This window comes from Mus caroli, chromosome 15, assembly GCF_900094665.2.
Source record: "Mus caroli chromosome 15, CAROLI_EIJ_v1.1, whole genome shotgun sequence".
Taxonomy (NCBI): Eukaryota; Metazoa; Chordata; class Mammalia; order Rodentia; family Muridae; genus Mus; species Mus caroli.
In genome coordinates this window covers 91,588,843-91,595,680 of record NC_034584.1, presented here as the reverse complement: position 1 = coordinate 91,595,680, position 6,838 = coordinate 91,588,843, and the positions used below count along the sequence as shown (strand labels likewise).

At 51.9% G+C, this 6,838-nt stretch overlaps 1 protein-coding gene across 1 annotated transcript in view; it reads left to right on the top strand.

The window, feature by feature from the left end:
* The first annotated feature begins 441 nt into the window (after positions 1-441).
* The window catches only part of Vdr (vitamin D receptor), a 54,238-nt gene continuing 47,841 nt past the window's right edge, over positions 442-6,838 (top strand). Inside the window, exon 1 of the mRNA XM_021183597.2 lies at positions 442-517. The gene's annotated coding sequence lies outside the window, so the exon portion shown is untranslated. The remainder of the gene's footprint in view (positions 518-6,838) is intronic.

Below are 6,838 nucleotides of genomic sequence, written 5' to 3'. Positions count from 1 at the left end.
AGCGCCCTGCAGGAGAAACTCACCTGAGGTTCCCCCTCTGGCGCGCAGAGAACAGCTCCCTGCAGCGCGCCGCGGGCGTCGGGGTCTCGGGTCAACTCAGGTACGGGTGACACACCTGGGGGAGGCGTCTACAGCAGATTGGGTAGAACCACCGCGGCGGGGGTGGGTGGTGGCTACATCACGGATCATCACAGGCAGAAACGTGGATTTGCACACACGACATCATCAAAGACTGTCCCATGGAAGGCAGACGCCTGTGCTGCACTGTGGCTGGCGGTCCTGGAGCCCCTCGCAAGGCAGGGCCTCCAAGGTGACAGTGCAGTGGTTGATTCCAAGTCAAGAAAGTTTCAGGGAGGCAGAGGACTGGACTTAGGGGGCGTGGTTGAGGGGCAGGGCGGTCCGGGGGCGGGGCCTTGCGGGGGCGGGGCCAGGTGCTGAGCAGTCTCTGCTTGTCAAAAGGCTGCTGCCGAGCCCTAAGCACGGGGAGCGCCGAGCCGTGTGTCCACCGCCAGACCAGGTGCGGATCGGGGTGCAGGGGGAAGGGGGTTCTGGGTGAGTGGTTAGAGCCGGGGCAGGCGTCTGGGATCTAGAGGTCTGAGCGTTCGGGTGCAAGCGCTAGAGTCCAAGACTCAGAAAGCGAAGTTGGCGACTGAGATCCGGGCTGTGGTGCCATGAGGTTGGGACTCTGAGAGGGCACCCAAGTCTGAGAAAGCTGAAGTTCGTACGAGGCTGGCGAGGGGACAGCCACCTCCGCGATGATCAGGCGGCTCAGCGTGGGAGTCCTTCGCTAGGAGGGTGCTCAGCGCTGGACAACAAGAAGCGTTTGTTTCTTTCCTGGGACGGGCGCTTTGACTTGGAGTGGAGGAGTGAAAAGGGAGTGATTGGCTGTCGATGGTGCTAAGGTCTCTGGAGGTGGAGTGTGTAGAGCCTGTTTATTACCCCGCGGAGCCATGTGTGATCACCAGTGATAGTGGAGTGGAATCTTTTATATGGAGTTTTTTCCTTTTGTGCTTGCCTTTCTAAAACCGCCGGTGCTTTGAGACTAGTGTGCTAGGTTTCTTTTTCCGGAGAGCCTGTCCACAGATGTCCAGAGGGACTCAGGGGTGAGCGTGAAAATTGAGAAAGGGGTTTTAAGGACTAGTTTCTGTTTGGAGACTGAAGGGACTTGGATCCAAGAGGCAAATCTAGGTAGGATCTACGTGTGATCTCCAAGTCCACTGTCTCCACTATGACTATCCTCTACCTGAGGCTGATTTTCTGCCTGGGCTCTGGGAGCCTTGGCTCTCTGAGTCTGAGCAACCCTCCTCCTCCCGCTGCTCCTCCTCCTCCTGCTCCTCCTCCTCTTCCTCCTCCTTCTCCTCCTCCTCTTTGTGGTGAATGAGTCAGCCTCCTGTCTGGGCCCAGCAGCGGTAAGAGGGGCCAGAGCCTAGGCAAGCAGTTGGGCAGGCATTTTCTGGGCATTGCAAACGTTGCCTTGGACAGAGTTCAGGTCTGCCTCGATGCCCCGAGGAAGGCCAACTTCTTCATGACACAGGGGGTGGGGGTGGGGGGGGATGTCAGCAAAGGCTGTCGGGCAAGGGATGATTCCAGGAGATGACCACGAAGAGACAGTGGCTTTGTGGTAAATCCTCACCTCTTCCTATTCTTAAGAACCAGAGTTCCATCCCAGTACTGTGGAGTTACCAGCCACTGGTTCCATTTTCACCTTGCCAGGTACCCATCTTGTCCCGTAAGGCAGGCATGCAGGAGAAATCAGAAGGTTCGGGGAGCAGAAAATGCAAGGAATGCTCTCCCCGGGCTAGGGAGTAAGCGTGGACTTCGGAGGGGCAGAGAGGGGTTGTCTGGACCCAGGACCGTCAACTCTGTAAGCTAAGGGTTTTTATATTTGGGGACCATCTCTATTCCTTCTCTAGCTGAAGACTGGAGAGAACAGTGTGTGCATGCAGCCAGAACAGGAGACAGTAAGAGTGAAAGTGTCTGGCTTTGTTTTGGATACTAGAGACCCCTTGAGCAGAAATAGGCGCCCCGTAGCCTTTTCTACCTTGTGTGAGGACACAGGGAGGACAACGGGGACATTGCTTCAAACTGCAAAAAGTAGGAATCCCCAGTCAGTACTCCTGGTCAGCTGTAACTTGCTTCCTGACCAAGATAGAGAAGGGACTGGGAAAGGAGAGAAAGGAAGAAAGAGGGGCAGCTTAGCCAACCCTCACTTTTCTCCAGGTACAGTCATAAGTCTGCATATACTCTAGCGGCCCTGGTGTGTTGGGCTCTACTTATTTATAACATGATCTATTAGTCTCCCTCCCCTGTCCACCCCTGAACTGATCTCTTGGAGGGACTGAATCCCCTGGGAAGCCCCCTAGAGACCCCCTGGGCCTCTGCCGTAAGCACAGATTGTAGATGTGCAAATCCTAGGCTTTCAATAGAGGAAGGCCTAGGGTCTAAATAGGTAGACCAAGAAGTCACCCAAGACAGGAGAATGCTGCTGTTGAGTGTTGCATCCTATATCTTAGAAGTTGTCTGAGATCAGCCTCTTGGCTCCTACTGTCTACACAGCAGCCAAGCAAGGCTGGGGTGCCAGGATCCCATTCTAATTTGTAGTTGGATAGTGGGTTGAGGTATCTGAGTGTCAGCTTCCTCTTGCCACTGTTGTGAATTCATTTGGAGTGCAGGTAGAGGGAATGAGGACATGGCCATATTCGACTGAGAGCCTTCTGTGTGTCCCAGCATGGTGGCAGCCCCCTGTCCCAAGAGATGCCAGCAAAGCAGATCTGCTTGACTTGATTCAGCCTCCAAATCAACCTCCAGGAGGGACAGCAGCCCTGGCACTGTCTTCCATTGCTGTTCAGTTCAGGAGGCTCTGACTGGGCTGCAGCCAGCCTGGCAGCAGCTTTAGACTACCGGGACCTCACTTTTAATTACACTTCTCTCCTGTTTGTCCTTAACCTCGCTTCATGTCGGTGCCCGATGAATACACACACACACACACACACACACACACACAAAGAGTGACTTATGATTTATTATCCAAACTGGGTTTCTCATAAGTGAGTGAAGGGGGTTTTGTGTGTGGCTATGCCAAGACATAAACCCAAACCAGGGTAAGCTGGATACCTAACCATCCAAACCCAGGAGAAGTCACACGGAGTGATAAAGGGACAAGAGGGTCGAGAGAGACTTGATGCTGAGGTGAAGGTGGGGCAGCCTGATCCCAAGAGCAATTCCAACAACACAGCCTGCTCTCTGGCCTGGTCAGCCAATCCCAGTCCTTCCTTAAGGGTAGCCTTGCCCCTGCACACCTCGTCTCCAGACTCAGCCCACCACTGAAATGACTTTCTTCTGTCCTTCGCTTGTCCTTATCCTGCCCTTGCCTTTGGTTTTTCCTGTGCCACGGCAGCTCAGAAAGGGACAAGAAGACCTGCCAGCTCTTCTTTAGCTTCCCCAAGGGAACTGGGATAGAGTTAAACTAAGAGCTGGCCGCATGCTTCCTCTTCCCTGTTTCCTATAGCTGCTTTCTTGGTTCCTCCAGCTTCCCAGACCTCTGGGGACTCTCCCATGTCCAAAAGAAGTCCCTCTCTAATGAGAGTAGACAACCAGGAAGGAAAGGGCATTCAGATCTCATCCTTGTAGATAAAGGGCACAGGTCAACTAGAATCAAGATCCAGGAAAATGACAGCCAAGACAGGAAGCGGAGCTGAGGCAAAGCTACCAAGTCGGGCATAGAACTGCCACCACTTGGATGCTAGCATTAGAGCTTCCTGTCTCTGATTGTTGGAGAAATGGCCCAGGGTGGGACAGACACATCTTGCTCAACCTAAGCTATAGGTGTTGGTGGCAGCGACTACATCCTATGGTAGTGACATGTGGAAGAGAAACTGCCCTCCCTCTGAGTCCTGGGCCTCGTGGTTCAGATATTCAGGGCATCCTCTCTGGAGAGTCCCCAGAGGTCGAGTGTGTGAGTGATTAGGGCGTAGGACACAGGGGAGGGGAGCCTCCATGACTGTGGAGTGACTGTTTACTCTGGCAAGCCGGAAGTCATTCTTTCTCATCACTATTAATGAAAAGAGGGAGAGGGACCTCTTGGGAAGTCCTGCCTGCCTGTACAGAGTGAGGAGGTGGTGAGAACCCCCCCCCCCCACTGAGCTGGCTAGGGGAGGGCAGGGTGGCTAGCGGGCAAACAGCAGAAGCTAGAGGAAGAAGCAGAGGGCGCTGTGAGAGTCTCAGTGTGTGCCATGCTTCTGTGAACCTGCCCTGCAGGTCTCGTGCCAAAGAATAAAGTAAGCAGTGTTCTCAGAACCAGATGCCGCACAAAGTCTTCATTCTGCACAGGGGAGAGTCCTGTCGTTAGCAGGGTGTAGGCAGCTGTACCAGCGGGAAAGTGGAGTTTGGGCAGCACCAAGCTCCCATTCCCGGGAAGCTACTGCCTCTCGCTGGTCTTCCGATGTCAAGCCAAACCTTTAAGGTATTCTGCATGGTGTGACATTCCAGACACTATGGAGCTCTCAAGTCTTTGCTGGTGACAGGACTAGTGTGTGCCACCTGCTGGTGCTGGAACCATAACTCTAGGAACAGTGGATCACTGGGCCCTAGATACCCGATGCTATGTGCTTAATAGGTACAGCCTCCTGGTCTTCCGTGTTAAGAAGGAAGAACTCCTGTGCCCATTCTATAAATGGAAAAACTGAGGCTTAGCGGAGTTGCAACGTGAAGGCGGAGAGTCAGGACTGCTGAAACTACAGTAGTAACACCCAGGAACTCTACACTTCTGCGTTCCCAGGAAAGTCGCAGACACTTAGTGCCGTGGCTTCCGTGTTATAGGCTTGTAATCCGTGTTTGTGAGCTGTGGGGTCAGATTCACTCACTAGTTTGAACAAGCTGACCTGAGCATTAAGTTCCCTGGGTCAAAGGTTGCTCAGGGGATGGTAGTGTCTCAGAAGTCTCCTTCCGACTTCCGTGTCTCTGCTGTGGTCTTAGATACAAATTCCATTTCAGAAGCATCAAAGAAACTTAGCGTCATGCAGAAATTGCACAGAATTCGGCGATACTCAGGTGCCCTGGAAGGTAGAAGGAATCCTCTTTCCATTTCAAACAGCTGTGGAGTGCTAGGTGAACAGGTTAAAGAGGCCACTGTCCCATCAGCTCATCTGCGCTGCTCTTCCTTATCTGGCCCCACGCTGCTCCCACTGACTCTCTGAAGCTCCTGACCCCCGCGCGCTTTCGTGCCTGGAGACATGGACTCCAGCCTGTTCTGAGGTCTCCAGTCAGGCCCTGTGCTGAGCTCCTGAGCTCATTAACTCGCTTACCTTTGACATTAACAGGAGACAGTGTCCTCCAGCACGCAGGAGGCTTTGAGGCTGGGCTAGCAGCTGGGAAGAGCAGGAGAAATAGAGGCAGAATTGTGGATTGGTCACATTCTAGTTAATGACTTTGGGGGCAAATTTCTTTTTTATTTTTTTCTAATTTAATTTTTTTTTCACGTACTCACTTTACATCCTGCTCACTGCCCCCCCCCCGTCACCTCCTCCCACAATCCTTCCCCCATCTCCCATCTCCTTCTCTGAGCAGGTGAGGGTCCCCTGGGTATTCTCTGTTCCTGGCACTTCAAGACTTAGAAAGGCTTGACACTTCCTCTCCCACTGAAGGCAGCCGAGCTAGAAGAACATATCCCATGTATAGTATAGGCAACAGCCTTTGGGATAGCCCCTGTTCCAGTTGTTTGGGACCCATGGTGGGCGGGAATTTCTTAATCCCTCCAAATTCCTGTTTCGTTATCAGTAAACTGAGGGAGGGCCATCATAGCCAAGCTGCAGAATTACTGAGAATTAACAGTGGAAAGTCAAGTGTCTGGCAGAGTAGACTTCTGAAAGGCTCCTACAGTTGCCTGGTGGACATGGGCTAAGGCACCGGGAATTTAACAGTAAAAGAAAGGTTATAATGAATGTTTCTAAGTTGATAGCACATGGGAGGAGAGGAGAGAGGGGAAATTGAGGCCAGGATATAAAACCACAACAACAATCCAAATTGATAGCACAGAAACCCATTGTGAGAGATCCTGTGGGACCTCAGGAATGGCTGTTCTAGCGTCTGGCTAAATGCAGATGTGGTAAACTGGTTTCTCAATTCTGCCAAGCATGAGACAAGGAACCTGGGAGCTTTTCAATCGTCTTTTGTGTTTTGTTTTGTTTTGTTTTGTTTTAATTGAGAAATAATCTATCATTCAAGAGTATATATAACATGTTTACAGATGGTATGCGACTATACTAACCACCCAAGGTGGGAGTAGAGCATTTACTTTTTAAAGTATATGCGTGTCTCGGCTGACTAGAAGGATCACGGCGTAAAGGCACTTGCTACCAGGACTGACAAGCTGAGTTCAGTCCCCAGAATCCATATGGCAGAAGGGGGACAATGGATTACCGCAAGTGTCCTCTGCCATCCACATCTATGTTGTTGTGGTGAACACACACGCACACAATCAATCAATAATGTGAAAAGATTTAATGTGTGCACATGTGTGTATGTGTGTGTTTGTGTGTCTGTATGTGTGTGTGTGTGTGTGTGTAGGCGTGTAGGCCAGAGGACAACTTTAGGTGTTAACCTTAGGGACACCATCCAGTCCTGGGGCTCATCAATTAGGTTAGACTGGCAGTGAGGCTCAAGGTTCTGTCTGCATCTCCCACTTTGGATTACAACTCCCAGACACTCAGAGATCAAACTAGGTCTTCCTGCTTTGGGGGGAGCAAGCCCTTTACCAACTGTGCCTTCTCCCCACTATACAGTCTCTTAACCAGCACTTACTTGGTCTTGCCCTGGTTACCAGAGCCCTCTCGTCATTCCC